The sequence below is a fragment of the Nyctereutes procyonoides genome, unplaced genomic scaffold (genome assembly GCF_905146905.1).
Source record: "Nyctereutes procyonoides isolate TBG_1078 unplaced genomic scaffold, NYPRO_anot_genome, whole genome shotgun sequence".
Classification (NCBI taxonomy): domain Eukaryota; kingdom Metazoa; phylum Chordata; class Mammalia; order Carnivora; family Canidae; genus Nyctereutes; species Nyctereutes procyonoides.
The window spans coordinates 81,190,413-81,211,170 of record NW_026575146.1 but is presented as its reverse complement, the minus strand read 5'-3'; positions in this window follow the sequence as shown (position 1 = coordinate 81,211,170).

The window sequence follows — 20,758 nt, the reverse complement described above, 5'->3', positions numbered from 1 at the left end:
GAGCCACCCAGGTGCCCTGGATTCAAATTTTTTTTAAAGATTTATTTATTTAGGGGATCCCTGGGTGGCTCAGCGGTTTAAATATTTAAATTAAAAATATTTATTTATTCATGAGAGACAGAGTGGCAGAGACATAGGCAGAGGGAGAAGCAGGCTCCTCGCAGGGAGCCTGATGCAGGACTCGATCCCGGACCCCAAGATCATGACCTGAGCTGAAGGCAGCCGCCCAACTGCTGAGCCACCCAGGTGTCCCAGGATTCAATTTTTTGAATTGAGACATAATTGACATATAACATTACAAATGGTTCCCAACTTAATTAATTGACTTTATGATGGCATGAAAGCAATGCCCATACAAACATTTTGTCTTTCTTTCTTTCCTTCTTTTTTTTTTAAGATTTTATTTATTTATTTGAGAGAGAAATAGAATGTGAGCAGAGATGAGGAGGCAGAGGCAGAGGGAGAGGGAGAAGCAGACTCCCCACTGAACAGGGAGTCCTACTCAGGGCTCTATCCTAGGACTCTGAGATCATGACCTGAGCTGAAAGCTGGCACTTAACCAACTGGGCCACCCAGGAGTCCCAACCATTCTGTTTTTCACTTTTAGTACAGTATTCAATAAATTATATGTAATATTCAACACTTTATTATAATGTAGGTTTTGTGTTATATGATTTTGCTCAACTGTGAGCTAGTGTAACTGTTCTGAGCATGTTTAAGTTAGGCTAGGCTAACTGCAATGTTTAGTAGGTAGGTGTATTAAATACATTTTCGATTTATGATATTTTCAGCTTATGATGGGTTTATGTTGAGAAGCATCTGTATATTAGTTCCCGGTATACAGTATAATGATTTGATATTTGTTTACATTGTGAAATGGTCACTCCAATAAGTCTGGTTAACATCCACCACTGCACGTAAGTACAGATCAATTCATTGTGAAATGTGTATATATCCATGAAACAACCACTACAATCAAAATAAGGAACAAACGCATCATCCCCGAAAGCCTTGATAATCCTTCCCTCCCAACCTTCTCTGTCCTTTCCGACTCTGCCTCTAGGAATTACTAATCTGCTGTTTTTTTTTTCTATCTGTTTTAATGTAAATTAGTTTACGCTTTCTAGATTTGTATACAAATAGAATCAAACAGTATGTACTCTGTCTTGTTTCTTTCTTTCAGCATAATTATTTTTAGATTCATCCATGTTGTTGCATATATCAGTTCCAAACAAAATATAATTGAATAGTATTCCAATATATGGATCTATCATAATGTCATCCTTTCTCTTGTTAATATTTTGGTTGTTCCAGTTTTGTGTTATTATAATTAAAGCTGCTAAAGACATTCCTGTGAATGTCTTTGGGTGGGTCTCAGTTTTTATTTCTCTTAGATAAACACTTAGGTGTGAAGTTGCTAGGTAGTATGATCGTTATGTGTTTGACTTTAGAATGAATTGTCAAGCTGTTTTCCAATTTTTAAAACTATTTTATAGTCTCCTATTAATGTATAACACTTCCAATGAATCCACATCTCTGTTACCGTTCTTATTTTCAGTCTTTTGAATTTTAGCTATTCCTTTTAAGTCCTTTTTTTTTTTTTAGCTGAATGTCACAAATTTTGATGTGTTCTATGTTCATTATTATCCAGGTGAATATATTTTTAAGTTCCACTTGAAATTTCTTCTTTGACTCCTGGATTATATAAATATGTAGTACCTAACTTCTGAACATTTCCCAGATATTTCTGATACTAGCTTTTAGTAATTTACTTGGGGTCTGAGAATATATTCCATGTGATTGAAAATTTCTAAATTTATTGAGATTATAGTTTTATTTTCCAACATATGGTCTGTCCTGGTCAGTATTTCATACGCACCTAAAGGAATAAATATTCTGTTAGGCAGAGGTTTCTATAATTGTCAATTAGGTCTATTTGGTTGGTAGTGTTGTCTTTTTTATAATTACTGATTTACTGTTTATTTACTGAGAGAAAGATGTTGAAGCCTCCTGAGTATAATTTTGTCTTTTTCTTTTTTTTTAATTTTGTTTTTTTCTATTCTCTCCTCTGTTAGTTTTATTTTCTCTGTTTTGAAGCTTATTGTTTACATTCACATTTTTTTATGTGAGATTGAGTAATTGACTATTGTAATGAAAAACCTTTTTACCCTAGGAATATTCCTTGTTTTGAAGTCTACTTTATCTGATATTATCATAGCCACTACACTGTTTGTTTTAGTAATTTCTTTTTATTTTAAGACTTTATTTATTCATAGAGACACAGAGAGAGGGGGGGGCAGAGACACAGGCAGAGGGAGAAGCAGGCACCATGCAGAGAGCCTGATGTGGGACTTGATCCAGGGTGTCCAGGATCACACCCTGGGCTGCAGGCGGTGCTAAACCACTGTGCCACCAGGGCTGCCCTGTTTTAGTAATTTCATGATACTCCCTGTCTATTCTCTTACTTTTGACCTTTCATATATATGTATATAATACATACTAAATATGTATATGAAATATATACATAAATAACAGAGAAATATATAGGTATTTAAAAGGAGTTTCTTATAGGATCATCCAATATTGTTTTACTCTTTCTTTAAAAAGCCAGACTGGCAATCTTTCTCTTTTTTTTTTTTTAAGATTTTATTTATTTATTCATGAGAGACACAGAGAGAGAGGCTGAGACACAGGCAGAGGGAGAAGCAGGATCCCTGCAGGGAGCCTGATATGGGACTTGATCCTGAGACTCCAGGATCATGCCCTGAGCCGAAGGCAGGCGCCCAACCGCTGAGCTACCCAGCCGTCCCATGGCAATCTCTTTTAATTGTAATCATTAGACAATTTACAATTGATGTAATTATAATCAGCAGTTCTTTTTTTTAATTTTTAATTTTTTATTTATTTATGATAGTCACACAGAGAGAGAGAGAGAGAGAGAGAGGCAGAGACATAGGCAGAGGGAGAAGCAGGCTGCATGCACTGGGAGCCTGATGTGGGATTCGATCCCGGGTCTCCAGGATCGCGCCCTGGGCCAAAGGCATGCGCCAAACCGCTGCGCCACCCAGGGATCCCTATATCAGCAGTTCTAAAACTTTAACATATGGAGCTTGATCCCAGGACCGGGGGATCAGGACCTGAGCCAAAGACAGATGCTCAACCACTGAGCCAGCCAGGTGCCCCTAGGTACCATCTATCCACCCACATGCTCCAATCCAGCACCTCTTTGGTGCTGGATTGGAGTTATCAGTATGAACTCATGTTACATATAGATAGATACAGAAATACAGATGTGTGCATGGACCAGTATCCACACATATATTTCTCAGCTTTGTCTGTTGAGAGGGCCTAGAAACAGTAATGGTTCAGTATTCGTGAGTACACGTAGCACTCAGATTCTGTTTTCTAAATACTATTCTCCAATAAAAAGAACATTACTCCTTGGGGTAATGACTGATTCTAGGACTGAAGCAGAGAAAAATACAAAATGAACCTGGAAGGTATAGTGTGAGAAAGGAAGTGCTCACAAAAGAATAGTGGCATATTGAGGACATAGGAACCAATCTGAAAGAGTTCCTAGTGACCAAATCTAGAACAATTTGAGCAAGAAAATAATGGCAGTACTGAATTAAAACCCACAGAATAAAATGTATGAGTCCATACTTATATACAAAAACATGTCTGAATAAGTATCAGAGGCAGAAAGAACAAATCTTCCTTAGAGAACTATTACAGATAATTTATATGTGAAGTTTAATTTCCCTCCCCATGAATATAGGTGGAATTAGTGACTTGATGCCAAAGAAAAGAATATGGAAAATGAGAAGTGGTACCTGACATTGGAGAAATCTGCAGATACCACCTTAACCAAATGGTCCAAGTCAGTATCACCAGTGACAAGTCGTGTTGATGCAATTTGCTATGATCAGGGGTTTTCAGACTTTTACCATAAAGAGCTAGATAGTAAATACCTTCAGCTTTGTAGGTCATATGATCTGTTACAACCATTCAACTCTGCTATGAGAATATAAAAGCAGCCAGACAATACAGAAAGGAATGGATTACCACATGGCTGTGTTGCAATGAAGCTTACAAAAACAGAATGTATGAAGGATTTGGCTCACAGCGTGCAGATTCTTGTTCTCAATTTATTTTTCCTTCCTTTGAGTCATAGAATCAAAAACTCTCCAAGACTTGCACGTCTTATGGATCCAAATATGAGTGCAGAGATTACATATGAAAGTGACTGATGGACCAAAATTGTTTTGTTGTTTAGGTTTTTTTGAGACAAAGCTGTAACTTATTCTTTTAAAGTTGTAAGACCACAGTGCTCCTTTGACTTCCTACTATTTTATTGTTGAGACCTACATTTCTAATATCATGTGGTTTCGCTGTCAGCCAAGATTTTCTTGTACACTGATAGTTTCAGTGAAAAAAGGGAAGTGATTAGGAAAATAGAAAACAGGAATGCTGGGCAGTGTTAATATTCCATTTCTGGTTTATGGTCATGATTTTAATATGAGTCTAGTCTGCTTGTGGTTTTCTTTGTATCAGTTGCTTAAGATCAAGTGTAGAGTGAGAAAAGCTTGGGTTTAACTAAGGTGGTGACCTTTCAGCACATGTGAAGCAAAAGGAACTTAGAGATGATGGTTTAAGCAAAAGAGTGGTTGTAATTAGGGCCTATACTGGGCAAGAAGGGAAGACAGAATGGGATTTGATTGTAAGGTGGTACATAGTCAATGAATGGTTTATTAGTCTATTAATTTTACACGGAGGAATGATCTTTTTTTAATGCAATCGTTTAATCAGCTGTTGCCTTTGAGTGAAGATTCAATCAGAAATTCCATCAGACAATAGCTGAGTATCTATTTAAATCATTAAACCACGGAGTATGAATTCTTATGAGGTAACAAAGATGATGTGACCTGAGCTTCTCTGTGTGTGTATGGAGAGGTGTCACTCAGAGCAGATTTTTAGATACAGAGACTTGGAAGGCTTGGAAGGCAGGAAGATAGTTAGGAGGTGAAGGGGAAATCACAGGAATATTCATCCTTCTGCTGTAATTAATGAACGCCTAATACAGAAAAGGCACTATTCTAGGTGATGGGAGCATAGTTATGGAAAAGACAAAGTCTCTGCCTTCATGGGTCTCTGTTCCTGTGGTTTGTGGAGATAGTGTTTACAGTTGGGGGGGAAGTCTTATTCTTAGAGAGGCATTTGTATAAACCAAGGATAAAAGTTTGCCTTGATAATGTCAGAGTTTTGAGGAGTTATTTTGAATGAAGGGAAAAGGTGAGAATTGATTGTGACTCGTCCATTGAATTTAGAAACACCTAGGTTCTGATCTTTATCTCTCCTTACTGGTTTGATCTTAATGAAGTTATGTAGATCCTTTACTTTCTATTTTCCCATCTCCAGACTTGAGATATGATACCCATGTTCCAAGGGCCTCTTGACATTTTAAGAAGAGGATATCTATAAAATGTCTGACATCCCTTTGTTGTCAGGTCATTGTATTGTCTGCCTTTACCATTGTATCTGAAGTTAAGAAGATACTATTTTTTTTATCTTTTTTTTTAAATTTTTATTTATTTATGATAGTCACACAGAGAGAGAGAGGCAGAGACACAAGCAGAGGGAGAAGCAGGCTCCATGCACTGGGAGCCCGACGTGGGATTCGATCCCGGGTCTCCAGGATCGCGCCGTGGGCCAAAGGCAGGCGCTAAACCGCTGCGCCACCCAGGGATCCCAAGAAGATACTATTTAATTCCCAGCTGTGCTCACTTAATATTTGAGAGACTCCAAATATTTGAATTAATCTTCCTGAGCCTTGATTTTCTTGTCACTGAAATGACATAAAAACAGCACCTAATTTGTAGTGCTATTGCTTTTGTCAATGGATGTTTGAGAAGCTCTAGATGCATAGGAAGAATTAAGGGTCGGGCTGTGGTCTCCCAGTCATGGTTTCAAAAATGGATTCCAGGGTAGCCCTGGTGACTCAGCCGTTTGGCCCCCTTCAGCCCAGGGCGTAATCCTGGAGACCCAGGATTGAGTCCCACGTCAGGCTCCATGCATGGGGCCTACTTCTCCCTCTGCCTGGGTCTCTGCCTCTCTCTTTTTCTCTCTCTCTCTCTCTCTCTCTCTCTCTCTCTCTCTCTCTCGAATAAATAAATAAATAAAATCTTTAGAAAAGTAGATTCCATAGCTTACTAGAGATGTATGATATGGGGCCGGTTACTTAACCTCTGCAAAATAGGAATAATAAATCCAGTTAATTGTGTTCAAAATCCAGCTCATGTAAGAGTTAACCAAGTTTTGATGTAAGGGTTAACCAAGTTTCAGAAAAGTTAGGTTTAAGATCAGTGCCTTTCGGGGGCAGCCCCTGGTGGCCCAGCGGTTTGGCGCTGCCTTCAGCCCAGGGCGTGGTCCTGGAGACCTGGAATCCAGTCCACGTCGGGCTCCCTGCATGGAGCCTGTTTCTCCCTCTGCCTGTGTCTCTGCCTCTCTCTCTCCTCTGTGTCTTTCATGAATAAATAAAATCTTTAAAGAAAAAAAAAAGATTCTTCATAGGAAAATATATAATGTCATATAAAGCAATATTCATAGCTGTGAAAAGTATTATTCAAAAGCATTTTTTAAATTATTTAAGAATCTCATTTAACACTACAAGGTTATATAAGACATCTTAGAAGGTATGTATCCAAAATGTTATTTCAATTATATATGTGTGAAGAAGACATAGGTATGTACATTTATTGAGAATCTATGTGTGCAGAACTTTGTCTGCTTTTTACATATTCAACCTACTAATTCCATTTACCTGAATTATGTTCATTCAAGAAAAATCTTGGTAGTGAAACTTTTTTATTTATACTGATGATATTATTTAAGGATTGTCCGAGAAATGGTAGGGAAACTTATTTCAATAACATTGTTTTTCCAATTCAGAGTTAGAATTCACAGTTTATGAGTGGAAAGATTCTCCCTAATTTTACTTCAAAAATATAATTTTACTTCAAAAAATATTTTGGATAATATTGGTGCTATATTTTCAGGTAGGAGTTATATCTCACCATTGCAGGAGAATACAGTAACCTAAAGAATTAATGAATAAGAAAGATAAAATTACCCATAGTCTGTTGTTACCATGTCCTTCTGCTTCCCCACTCCCTACAGCATTAATCACCAATTATATTTTGATATAGATTTTTCCAGTTTTTATCTATAAGCATATATTTGTGGTCTTGATTCTGTAATATAAAATAACCTTATTTGATGATATAAGATGACAAAGGATTTCCAACTCTTAATTATGAAAGAAATCCATGGGTTTCATTATGTCTCTGTGCATGTGAAGGCTCTTTATCTCTTGAAAAACCTTTCTCAGTATTTTCACCTCGTAGGAGCATAGATTTGTCAGTTAAAATCAATAACCAGAAAATGCGGTTATCAGCTAACATAGCATTTTTAAATCAATTTTTTAGGGGTACCTGGGTGGTAGAGCTGGTTGGGTATTGGATTCTTAGTTTTGGCTTAGTTCGTGATCTCAGGATCATGGGATCCAGCCCTGCGTCAGGCTCTAATTTTTTTCCTCAACTGATGTTTAGATGCAGAATGAGACTAATAGGATGTTGATTTGGCAGTTGTCTGGAACACATTGTGCTAAATGTCAAGATAAAGCCTTCTTGGGGTCAAGAAGGCTTTAGAGTACTCAGAGCTTTTTTTTCTAAGCTCAAGAAGAGAATGTTTTAAAACTAAATGAAGTCTCTACTTTTTGGAGAATAGCTTCTTCTAACATATACATTTGTATATGTATAAATTTTTAAGTTAATATATGGCCACTGTTAAAATAATTATGAAATATATTTAAAAAAAACAACCAAGATTACACCTATTAAAAAAATCATGGTAACATAGGATTATATAATGTAACAAAATGAATAAATTACCAGACCTTTCAATCTATTGATATCCTTTTCCCTGTCCCCCACTGTCTATCTTTTTAATGATCTAATCATGTTGTGCAATTTTTTTAAAGAGATATTATTTATTTATTCATGAGAGACACACAGAGAGAGGCAGAGACATAGGCTGAGGGAGAAGCAGGCTCCCTGCAAGAAGCCCGATGTGGAACTCGATCCCGGACCACAGGATCATGCCCTGAGCCAAAGGCAGATGTTCAACCACTGAGCCACCCAGGTGTCCCACCTTCTATTTTTTTTTTTTTTGAAGATTTTATTTATTTATTCATGAGAGACACAGAGAAGCAGAAATATAGGCAGAGGGAAAGGTAGGCCTGCTGCAGGGAGGCTGATGCAGGACTCCATCCTGGAACTCTGGGATCATGACCTGGCCAATGGCAGATGTTCAACCACTGAGCCACCCAGGTGCCGGCTGTGCTCCTATTTTTTTTTATCTTATTTTTCTTTTCTTTTTTTTTTAAAGACTTTATTTATTCATGAGAGACACACACAGAGAGAGGCAGAGACACAGGCAGAGGGAGAAGCAGGCTCCATGCAGGGAGCCCGATGTGGGACTCGATCCCAGGTCTCCAGAATCAGGCCCTGGGCTAAAGGCGGCACTAAACCGCTGAGCCACCCGGGCTGCCCTTATCTTATTTTTCTATTGATAGTATATCTGTAATATTTTCCATGTCCTTAAATATGTTTTCCTATTTAGCATTTAGTGGCCACTGTCTATTCTGTTGCCTGTATATTTAGTATTTAAGTAGTCAGCTTGGACTCAAAATACAGAGCCTAGGCCTAGGCAATTCCTTGTGTTCATTTCCCACATATTGACCAACTTCAGTGGACCCTGAGGCCATTAAAGAACCTGTAGTTTATATGATGAGGCCTCTTTCAGACTTGGAAGGTGGGAATTAAGGCAGGTGGATCCACTCATGGAAAGACTGAGCTTAAAAAAAAAAAAAAAGATGGAGCAGTCCAATCTTAGGACTAGATCAGCCTTCCCAACTTGGGAGCTTGTCTAGGAGATCTCCTGCTCTTGTGTTTGGATCTGGCGTCAGTACCAGAAGTGACTTATTCTACACAACTACCTTTGTGTAGTCTGGTATCCTGGGACTTGGCAGAGACCATAGATCCATCTTCTACTTTTTCCTAAATTGTGTGTACAGTAGTGGGGGCTAATTTTAGAAGAAGGATGGGGGAACAAAAAGATTTTATTAAATTAAATCATATTAGGAACACTAACACTTTTTTTCTTTTCTCAACTCTGGATTCTCTAGAATTTGAAATTTTTTTCAGTGGAAGAACACCAAGGAGCATTGATCTGGCCTTACATTTCTAAAACCATGACCTGTGTAAGTTGATTATTCATTTGATTATTCATGTCTTCCTGCAATATTATGATTTTAATCTATGTGGATTTTTTTTATTAATTAACCCAAAGCTTCCTACTTAAGAGGGTCACATTCAGTTATCTGCTCTACAATGTGTCCTAAAATAAAAAAAAAAAAGTGATACCAAATAGCTCATTTTCCTTCTAATAGGTGTTTTGCTATCCAGTTTTTGTATATATTATCCAATTTACTCAACCCATTTCTATGCTTATTCTTCAATCAAAGGCTATGATGAAGCAGTAAAAGAGTAAAATCCCATAAACAAAATATTTGAGTTTCCTTTATAGGTCTCTGACTTGATGAATTAGAGGTGTTGGTCCCATTTAATTACCACAGGTAGACTTTAAAATTCTCCATAGACCTGAATTTTCTAAGCAGATGAGATGGATATTGGTATCAATTGGTCTCAGTCTTAGCATGTGATGGTATCTCTTCTTGAGCATGTAGAATGCTTGGAAACATTTGGGTCATGCATCTTTCTAAGGAATTCTTGAGAGACAAATATATCTATTTTGTGATTGAATATGATCTGTTGAATTTGGATGACATCTATTTAATTAAGGCTCATCCTTCAGCATACAGTTAAGAACAAGGAAAATATTGATTAACTGACAGAAGATGACAATGAATGAGAATTATTCTAAGGTGGATAAATATGTTGATTTCTAGAATTGATGAAGACCTTTGAAATTTTGTCCAACCAAGTATATAAATGTCAGGGATGGATTAAGTCTGAGATATCTATAATAAAATGGATTGGGACACAGCCAAAATTTATTTGTCAAAACAAAGAAAAATGCTTAAACGATATGTTCTGACAAAGGATGAATTCAATGCTTATAGAAATGTTAAACTGGGGGGCAACCCCAGTGGCGCAGCAGTTTAGCACCGCCTGCAGCCCAGGGCGTGATCCTGGAGACCCGGGATTGAGTCCCACATCAGGCTCCCTGCATAGTGCCTGGCTTCTCCCTCTGCCTGTGTCTCTGCCTCTCTCTCTAGCTGTATTTCTATGAATAAATAATAAATAAAATCTTAAAAAAAAGAAGAAAGAAAGAAAAGAAAAGCCCTTTATTAAAAAAAAAAAAAAAAGAAATGTTAAACTGGGAAGCCTGGGTGGCTCAGTGGTTAAGCGTCTGCCTTCGGCTGCCTTTGGCTCAGGGCATGATCCTGGAGTCCCAGGGTTGAGTCCCACATCAGATTCCCTGCATGGAGCCTGCTTCTCCCTCTGCCTGTGTCTCTGTCTCTCTCTCCCTGTCTCTTGTGAATAAATAAATTCTTAAAAAAAAAGAAAGAAATGTCAAACTTTTTTCAAAAGCTTTTATTTAATACAGAAATTTTTATGTTCAGTATGAGAGGGAAATCCCATCTTTGTTTAAAGGGAAAGTAATTTAGAACCTCATTTTTTTTAAAGATTTATTTATTTATTTATTTATTTATTCATGACAGAGATTGAGAGATTGAGGTCATTTTTTTTAAAGATTTATTTATTTATTTATTTATTTATTTATTTATTCATTCATTCATTCATTCATTCATGACAGAGATTGAGAGAGAAGCAGAGACACAGGGAGGAGGGAGGGGCTCCATGCCGGGAGCCCAATGTGGGACTCTGTCTTGGGACTCCAGGATCGCACCCTGGGCCAAAGGCAGGCACCAAACCGCTGAGCCACCCAGGGATCCCCCTCTTTTTTTTTTTTTTGAGAATTTATACATCATGCAACTAGCTGACTATGTGATTGTGCATTATACTTTATTGACTAGGAAAAAAACTTTAATTTTATCCATTCCCTAGTAGGTCTGAGTTTTTTTTGTTTTGTTTTGTTTTGTTTTTTAAGATTTTATTTATTTATTCATGAGAGACACAAAGAGAGAGAGAGCAAAGCAGAGAGAGAAGCAGGCTCCATGCAGGGAGCCTGACATGGGACTCGATCCTGGGTCTCCAGGATCATGCCCTGGGCTGAAGATGACGCTAAACCGCTGAGCCATCTGGGCTGCCCCCGGTCTGAGTTTTGTGATAGCCCATAACTTACAAAGATTTGTCTGTAGCAATAGGATTCTGCAGGAATATGTAGACACTCAGCTTTGAGTTTCTAGTCCTCTTGTACTATATCACTCCTTTTTTCTTTTTTTAAGATTTTATTTATTTATTCATAAACACACAGAGAGAGAGGGGCAGAGAACAGACAGAGGGAGAAGCAGGCTCCATGCAGGGAGCCCGACGTGGGACTCGATCCTGGGTCCCCAGTATCACACCCCAGGCTGCAGGCGGTGCCAAACCGCTGCGCCACCGGGGCTGCCCTCACTCCTTTTCTTTAATTCAGTCCTGTAATCTCCTGTTTTTACCATCTTGAAAATGTTTTTTTCAATTTCATACTACATGGGTTTGCAGTTTCAGGAATTAGTGACATTCAGGGATGTGGCCATAGACTTCTCTCGGCAGGAGTGGGACTACCTGAACCCTATTCAGAGGGACTTGTACTGGGATGTGATGTTAGAGAACTATAGAAACTTGGTCTCACTGGGTAAGTTCATTTGCCATGAGAAATTTAGAATGTGCTTTGTTGTGTGTTAACTTTCAACACAGTGAATTTCAAGATGTCAGCTGAATTTTCTTTCTTTTGTTGTTCTCAGAGGAAGGCTTGAAAGGCTGTCAGTTTGTCACTGCCTCTGCCATTTACCATGGTCATTTTCTCTTTTAGTGATATGCACGTCTTCCTCTGGCTCTTCCTGTCTTTGCTTCTCCTTCTTACTTCCCAGGGGGCTAGACAAAAGTTCCTTCTATTTATTCTATATATAGCTATTGTCCAAGAAGCCTGGTTTCCCATTGTGTTCAGGCTGAATATTGCTGTGGATTTGCTGTGACCCTCTGATCCACCTGCCAAGCAATCGTTAGATGTAGATTTGTGATTGGCTGTGGCTCTATAACTTCTATAGTGGTGGGCTGGATAAACAATATTCATTTAAAATGGAAGAGTACACATTTAACTTCCTGCAACTAATTTTATATGATTTATGGTTGAAAGTTACAATTCATGAGCTTGACATTTACAATTGAATGAATATTTTGTAAGTGAATCAGGATGCTTCTCATTTTCCTCTTAAGGAAATAGAATAATTATAACTGGTATTATGTCCCAATTATGACACTCTTCCTGGGAGGAGGTGGGGGGAGGGATGGATATATTATATAATATGTATATATAATATACATATAATATGAATATATGTATTCATACAAACTTAATCATAAAATAATCATGCAATAATAGTATTATCATACGCACTTTACTTGCCAACATTGTGGAGCAGTGTGTTGCAATGACTTCCTCAAAGATACAAGGTTGATATTAGAGGAGAAAGATTTTGTGCACAGGCCCTTAGCAGGCCCTTAGCTCCAGTGAATGTTCTCAAACATTGTTAACCTTTTCGATCACTTCGTTAAATATTCTCTTAAGAGAAAGAAACTCAAAAAAAAAAAAAAAGAGAGAGAGAAAGAAACTCATCTATATGAGTTTATTTTTTTAATTTTTTTTTAATTTTTATTTATTTAGGATAGTCACACAGAGAGAGAGAGAGAAGAGAGGCAGAGACACAGGCAGAGGGAGAAGCAGGCTCCATGCACCGGGAGCCCGACGTGGGATTCGATCCCGGGTCTCCAGGATCACGCCCTGGGCCAAAGGCAGGGGCCAAACCGCTGCGCCACCCAGGGATCCCAATGAGTTTAAATTAAAATAAAATTTGATCATACCTGCCTGATTCCTTAAATCATCTCATCCTTCTATTATCTGAAGTGTGTATCAGTAACATTTAACTTTGATTTCATTACAAAGTTAAGCAAAACTAAAGATTTTGTGAGTTCTGTTTTTATTTCTATACCATGTGGCATTTTTTTTTTCTTGTAAGCAGGACATTCCATTTCTAAGCCAGCTGTGGTTGACTTATTGGAGCAAGGTAAAGCACCCTGGATGATTTTGAGGGAAGAAACACAAAGACAGTATACAGGTAAGGAAGGCAAGGAAGGCAAAGGGAAGCCGTCAGGACTGATAGCAGCCTATGTGGTAAGAGGGAGAGTACATCTCTATGTTGTTTGTAAGGCCCTCCAAGGCACCAAGACTTGAGGAGCATGGGCTTGTGACCTCGGGAGGAAATGAAGGTCTCAACATGAGCTATAGGAGAAACTTCAACTTTACTCCATTTGCCCACCACCTATTTCTCTTATATTTCAAACCCCTTTCCAGTGACAGGGAATCTCATTTTTCATTAGCACAATATTTTACCTATATGTTGGATTCATCTGGCTCTCCAGTTCCCCTTTTGCATACACACATGTATATCAATGCAATGATAATAAAACTTACAAGTTCCTGCTCTCATGGAATTTACATTGTACTGGAGTAAGGATAAATAGGAAAATACTTAATATTAGGCAATGGAATGAGCTTTGGTGGAAAGTAAGCAGAAATTGGGCCATTTTAGATAAGGTGGTTGCAGATGACTTTACTAAGGTGGTAACATTTCAAAGGAGACATGATCTAAAAGAATATTCCAACCTAAATGAACAGCTAGGAAGGCTCAGGAGATGCCTGTGTGTGTGTGTGTGTGTGTGTGTGTGTGTGTGTGTGTGTAGACTGGAGGGAGGGGGCCAGAGAGAGCTTTGTGAGTTTGCAGAGGACCATCAGAGACCAGAATAGAAGGCCTAAGGGGTGAGTAATAAGTAATGAAGCTACACTGTTAGTTGGACTCAGATCATACGAGGTTTTATTAGATTTGAATTGCTATGAATAATAAATATTAGAATCCATTATATAATCTGTCTTTAAATTTTTAATTTTAAACCATTTTTTAAAAATGTTAGCCAAATATGGAGAACCACATTAAACAAATGTCTAGCTCAATGAGTTAAATGCAGTAAACATCCATGTCACTATATCCATGTCAGGAAATAAAACTTTTTTTTTCTTAATTTCTTATATGAAATAATTTTAAAGTCACAGAAGGATTGTAATAATGATACAAAAGATTCTTTTATACCTTTCAGCTGGCCTTCCCAAATGAGGAAAGTTTTTCACTTGTCTACACCCCATCACTTAGCAAGGGGAGTGGTGTAACTTGCTAAGTGTAGCTACTCTTCCCACTCTTCTGATTTTAATGGAAATCAGTTCCTTCCCTTTTTTCTCCCTCCAATTTCTTTATATGCTTTTAAAATCTTCTTTAATCTTTAAGTTTCCTCTTTATCTTTTGTTCCTAGCCATTTATTTTCTGAAGGAACATCTTCCATTCTGTTATGCTGATGCCATTTTGAGATTTACTTAGACATGTTCTCTCACCTCTCTATATCCTCTAAATAAGTAGTGGGATCAAGAGGCATAATGAGATTTAGATTATATTATATATAACATATATTATACATACAGTATATATTTTGTCAAGACAGCTTCCTGGACAGTCTTGTATACATAATATGTTGGCAGTATTGAATGCTGGCTCCCCATATATCAAACAGAACCGAACTTATTGCTTACTGTGGTAAAGGAAAACACTACCTCTAAAGAGCTTTGGTAGTGTCTCAGAGGAGGAAAGGGAAGGGTGGATCTTACTTATTAACATTTGGAAGTTTGGTTTAATGACAGTCTTTCAATGTGATTAGGATTAGGTGTAGATAAAGATACAACAATGGAAAATTCCATGGAAATTAGGTTAGAATTTTGAGGCTTACAGGATGTCTGGTGATCCAACCCCTTAAGTGTCATGCCTTCAGCTCAGGTCATTATCCCAGGGTCTTGAGATTAAGCCCCATGTCGGGCTCCCTGCTCAGCAGGGAGTCTGCTTCTCCCTCTCTCTCTCCCTCTGTCCCTCCCCATACTCGTGCTTTCTCTCTCACTCTCTCTCTCCCCCCCAAATAAATAAAATCTTGGGGTGCCTGGGTGGTTCAGTCAGTTAAGCGTCTGCCTTCAGCTCAAGTCATGATCCCAGGATCCTGGGATGGAGCCCCACATTGGGCTCCCTACTTGGCAAGGAGTCTGCTTCTCCCTCTCCCTCTGCTGCTCCCCCTTGCTTGTGTTTGTTCTCTCTCTCTTTCAAATAAATAAATAAAAATCTTTAAAGATTAGATAGATAGATAGATAGATAGATAGATAGATAGATAGATAGAAGGAATCTTTTAAAAAAAAGGGAAAAAAAGAATTTTGAGGCTCAGGATTCAAAGAATCTTAGAACACAAATTCTATTGATGTTTTCATCGAAGCGTTGATGGATCTTTCAAGAACTTCTTGTAATGAACAATCAAGCCAATTGCCTGTATAAGAAACTCCAGGAAAGTAAAACTGCACTGTGAGAACAGTGGGATAGTTACAGTATGCTAATGTAGTAGACAGGAAGGTACATTGAATGACTGGTAGTTCCAGTTGCCTGTGTCTAGGCTGAGCTTCTCACAAACACCCTGAAAAGTATGCCTAGAGAATCCTTACATCAGACCTAACCATCTGTGGAGCAGCCCACTTTTTAAGTCTGGGTAGTGTCTTAGAACTAAGACATGAAAGTGACTGCTGGACCCCACCCAAGGGCAAGGACTGGTTGCCAGGAGGATCAACCATGTGATTGGACAGTTTCAGTCCTACACTCAACCTCTCAGGACGGGAGATGAGCTAGAGGTGGAATCGTCCAATGGCCAATGACTTAGTCAATCATGACTATGCAATAAAACCTCCATAAAAACCCAGAAGAACTGGTTCTTTCAGGTTGATAAATAAGTGTAGATACCGGGAGAGTGACACACCGGGAGAGGGCATGGAAGCTCTAGACACTATCCCTATGTATTTCTTCATGTGGCTATTGATTCCTATTCTTTATCATATCCTTTAATAAATTAATAAACATAAGTACCCGTTTCCCTGAGTTCTATGAGCCACTCTAGCAAATTAAAAGAACCTAAGGAGGAGGTCATTGGACCCTCCAATTTGTAGCTGGTAAGAAGCACAGGTAACAGCCTGGGACTTGTGATTGGTGTCTGAGATGGGGGTGGGTGGAAGGCAGTCTTGAGGGACTAGCCCTTAACCTGTAGAATCTGATGCTATTTCCAGGTGGATTGTGTCAGAATGGAGTTGAATTCTCAGACACCCTGCTGGTGTCAGAGAATTGCTTGGTGTTGGTGGGGGTGAGGGGATCCCCACCGCCGTGTTGGAATTGTGTCTGGGAAAGTGAAAGCATTGGTGTTACTAAAACTATATATTGGCACCAGCTCTTTTCTCATATGCTTCTACACATATGTTAACAGATACTTATACCTTAATGAGAGAAGATGTTAGTTGAAGGACACATTGGGCTCAGTTTAGTTTTAGTGAGTTAAGCACAGGGCCATTCCAATATGCTTCTATGCATAAGTTTACAAACACCAACATCTTAATGAAGAGATTACTTGCAAAAGACCCACAACTACATATAAGTTAATATCCTTACAGCATTGTGAAAACCCTTGGGTGATGTCAGCAAAGGGTTAACAAAACACTTTCCCATTCTGCATGAGGATCTGGTCCTACATTAACTCTGCTTCCCTAAAAACAGATGAACTGGAATGTGTCAACTATGTTAATATGTCTCATTTTTTATGGTAAAATCCACCCTGGTTGCTGAATTTCACCTGGCTAGACTGAAAGGACACCATATTCTGGGTTTCTCTAAAGACAGTATTGCCAGAATCCACCCCCCGTCCCCCCCGTAGGGTTTTACCAGTTTGTGTTTCCACTAGCAGTGTATGAGAGTATCTCAAAGACAGTGAACATACCTATTGTTCAGATCATAAATAAATACTCTTGAATAAAAACTCAACAACCGAATGTATTGTTATACTTTTCATTTTTTACAAATATGGTAGGTGAGAAATGGTATCCTGTTTCAATATGCATTTCACTATGAATGAGTGAAAAATGTTTTAAAATGTTTAAGAGCCATTTCTCTCTATTCCATGAGTTATTGGGTTTGTGTCTCTCCCCCATCTTTCTATCTGCATTTAATCCTTTGTCCCTCAATTTTTAAGAGTGTTTTTATATATTAGGAGTATTAGACCTTTGTCTGAAGTGTATGTTGCAAATATGTTCTCCCAGTTTTTCAATTTTTTAATTTTGATTATGGCAGTTTATTTTTTAATATAGTCAAATTCATCAGTCTTACTATCTCTGAATTTTGTGTCTTGGTTAGAAGCTATCTCATAAATATACAGCTTTTCTTCTACCACTTGTACAATTTTATTTTTTACATTTAAAATCCCTAATCCATTTGGAGTTCATTCTTGTGTATAAAATAAGGTATGGATCTAAAGAAATCTTTTTCCAGATGGCTACCCCAGTTGTCCCAATACCATTCATTTAAACATCCGTCTTTGCTCCCTTCATTTGAAATGACTCCTTCATCATATAATAAATTTCCATATATTCTGGGGTCTATTTCTGGGCTTTCTTTTCTGTTCTACTGTTTTATTTGTGTATCCATGCACCACTACCACCCTGCTTTTACTGTGGTTACGGTGTAACACATTTTAATATTTGTTAGGGCTAGTCCCCCCCCCCCATTTAGGTTTTCAGTGTTTTCTGCCTGTTTTTGAATGTTTGTTTTTCCACGTGAACTCGATTATTAAGTTTTCTAACTCCATAAAAAGCTTGTTGGTATCTTATTTGAACTGCACTAAATTTACAAATTAAGAAGAATTGTGATCTTATAGATCCAATCCACTCTCTCTCAAATAAATAAATCTTTAAAAAATAAAGTGAACAAGTCAGTGTTTTTAATGTAATCACAAGTTTCTGCAACCATCACCAATATGTAATTCCGTCACTCCAAAAAGAAATCTGAAAAAAAAAAAGAAATCTGATAACCATTAGCAGTCACTCTCTATACTCTACTCTTAGCTTCTGCTAACCACTAATCTACTTTCTGTCTATAGATTTGAATATCAGGAGTATTTATCTATATGGAATTATATAACACCTGGCCTTTTGCGAATGACTTCTTTGCTAGTGTTTTATATGTTTTCTCTTGATATTTATAAATTTTGGCCCATATTTTCAAGAGAAAACTTTCTAATTCTTATAATTTTTATGAAAAAATATTAATATCTAAACCTGTTAAGTTTTCATTCATTTTCTTTTTTCTTTTTCTTTTTTTTTTTTAAAGATTTTATTGGGCAGCCCAGGTGGCTCAGCGGTTTAGCACCACCTTCATTCAGCCCAAGGGTGTGATCCTGGAGACTCAGGATCGTGTCCCACGTCGGCTCCCTGCATGGAGCCTGCTTCTCCCTTTGCCTGTGTCTCTGCCTCTCTCTCTCTCTCTGTGTGTGTGTGACTATCATAAATAAATAAAAATTTAAAAAAAAAGTGCTACATCATGTCAGCCTTGTTTTTTATGGATTGTCAGCAGTTGAGCTACTAAAAGAATCTCAGAAATATGTCGGTGATTGAGACTGATTCTTGATTCTTCAGGTTGGGAAAGTGGAATATTGGAATAAGGACTGAGTTAGAATGAGAAATATTGGTGGCAGAAACAGACACTGTTTCACTCATATATTACTTTGAAAATGTAATGTTATAATCAAGATGAGAAATCTGTCAACCTGACAAGTTAAAATACAAACAGCAAATCCACTTTTGAGAATTTAATTTACATATAAGCCTATAAATATGTAAACTGAAATTTATGGAGGGATATTAATGGGAGATTGTAAGAAAAAATAGGAAAATTCTTAATATCTATTTATAGAGTTAATTTTTTTTGGAAAGATGTTATCTATTAGGGAGTGAGCAAGCATGAGTTGGGGGGGAGGGAGAGGGAGAAACAGACTCCCCACTGAACATGAATCTGGATGTGGGGCTTCATCCCTGAACCTGTGACATCATGACCTGAGCCGAAGTCAGAGGCTGAGCCACCCAGGCACCCAAGTTTCAATTCGTAAAAAGCGTTCAGCTACACTACTGTGACCTACTTTGCGGCTGTTGAAAATAATGACATGCATATGTACTAATGGGAAGACATTTATGTGAACTAAAAGAAATACATATGCATATAGCACTCATAGGATTTGAAGTTGCATATGCATATGAGTGTATATAACATCTGCATATTTTATTTGAAAATAATTTATACGGAAAGATACACATCAAAATGTTGTGGACTCTCGGTTAGCTGATATATGAAATATATGGGAGAAGAGTTTGCTCACATTTTTATTTAAACCTTCTATACCTTTTGAAATGTTAATCTATGCATGTTTTGCATGTTTAAAATATATTTTAATGTTGGCACACCTGGGTGGCTCAGCTGTTGGACGGCTGCCTTCAGCTCAGGTTGTGATCCGGAATCAGTGATACAGTCCTCATGGCACTCTTGTGAAGAGACTGCTTCTCCCTGTCTGTGTCTATGCCTCTCTCTGTCTCGAATGAATGAATGAATGAATAAATCTTTAATATATATGTATATATATACTGATTACTAAAATGCAGGAATCCTGGGATGCCTGGGTGGCTCAGCCGTTGTCTGTCTTTGGCCTACGGTGTGATCCTGGAGTCCACTCCCAGCATGGAGCCTGCTTCTCTCTCAGCCTATGTCTCTGCCTCTCTCTCTGTCTCTCATGAATAAATAAATAAATCTTTTTTTTTTTTTAAAGGAAAATCTAGGGATCCCTGGGTGGCGCAGCGGTTTGGCGCCTGCCTTTGGCCCAGGGAGCAATCCTGGAGACCCGGGATGGAATCCCACGTCGGGCTCCCAGTGCATGGAGCCTGCTTCTCCCTCTGCCTATGTCTCTGCCTCTCTCTCTCTCTCTCTCTCTCTCTGTGACTATCATTAAAAAAAAAAAAAAGGAAAGTCTTTAAAATATGGAAATCCTTTTATGAAAATTTTACATTTCTCATTTGTTGAACTTACTCCTGAATCTAAATACATAAAAACACAACTCTGATTCTTTTGATACCCCATTATTTCCAGATTTTGAGCATTGGGACATAATTTATCTTCACTGTCCAAACAAATGAAAAGCAAATTATTTTTCAACAAGATCTCATGACCAGGCATTAAAATTAAAAGATGTTTCCCAATCTATGGGTATGTATGTATGTATGTATGTATTTTATAGGAGGTTTTTTTTTAAGATTTATTTATTTATTTATTCATGATAGACACACAGAGAGAGGCAGAGACACAAGAGGAGGGAGAAGCAGGCTCCATGCCGGGAGCTCGACGCGGGACTTGATCTCCGGATCGCGCCCTGGGCCAAAGGCAGGCGCTAAACCGCCGAGCCACCCAGGGATCCCCTCTATGGGCTTTTATTTTTTATTTTTTTGCTTTTTATTTTTTTTAATAAATTTATTTTTTATTGGTGTTCAATTTGCCAACATACAGAATAACACCCAGTGCTCA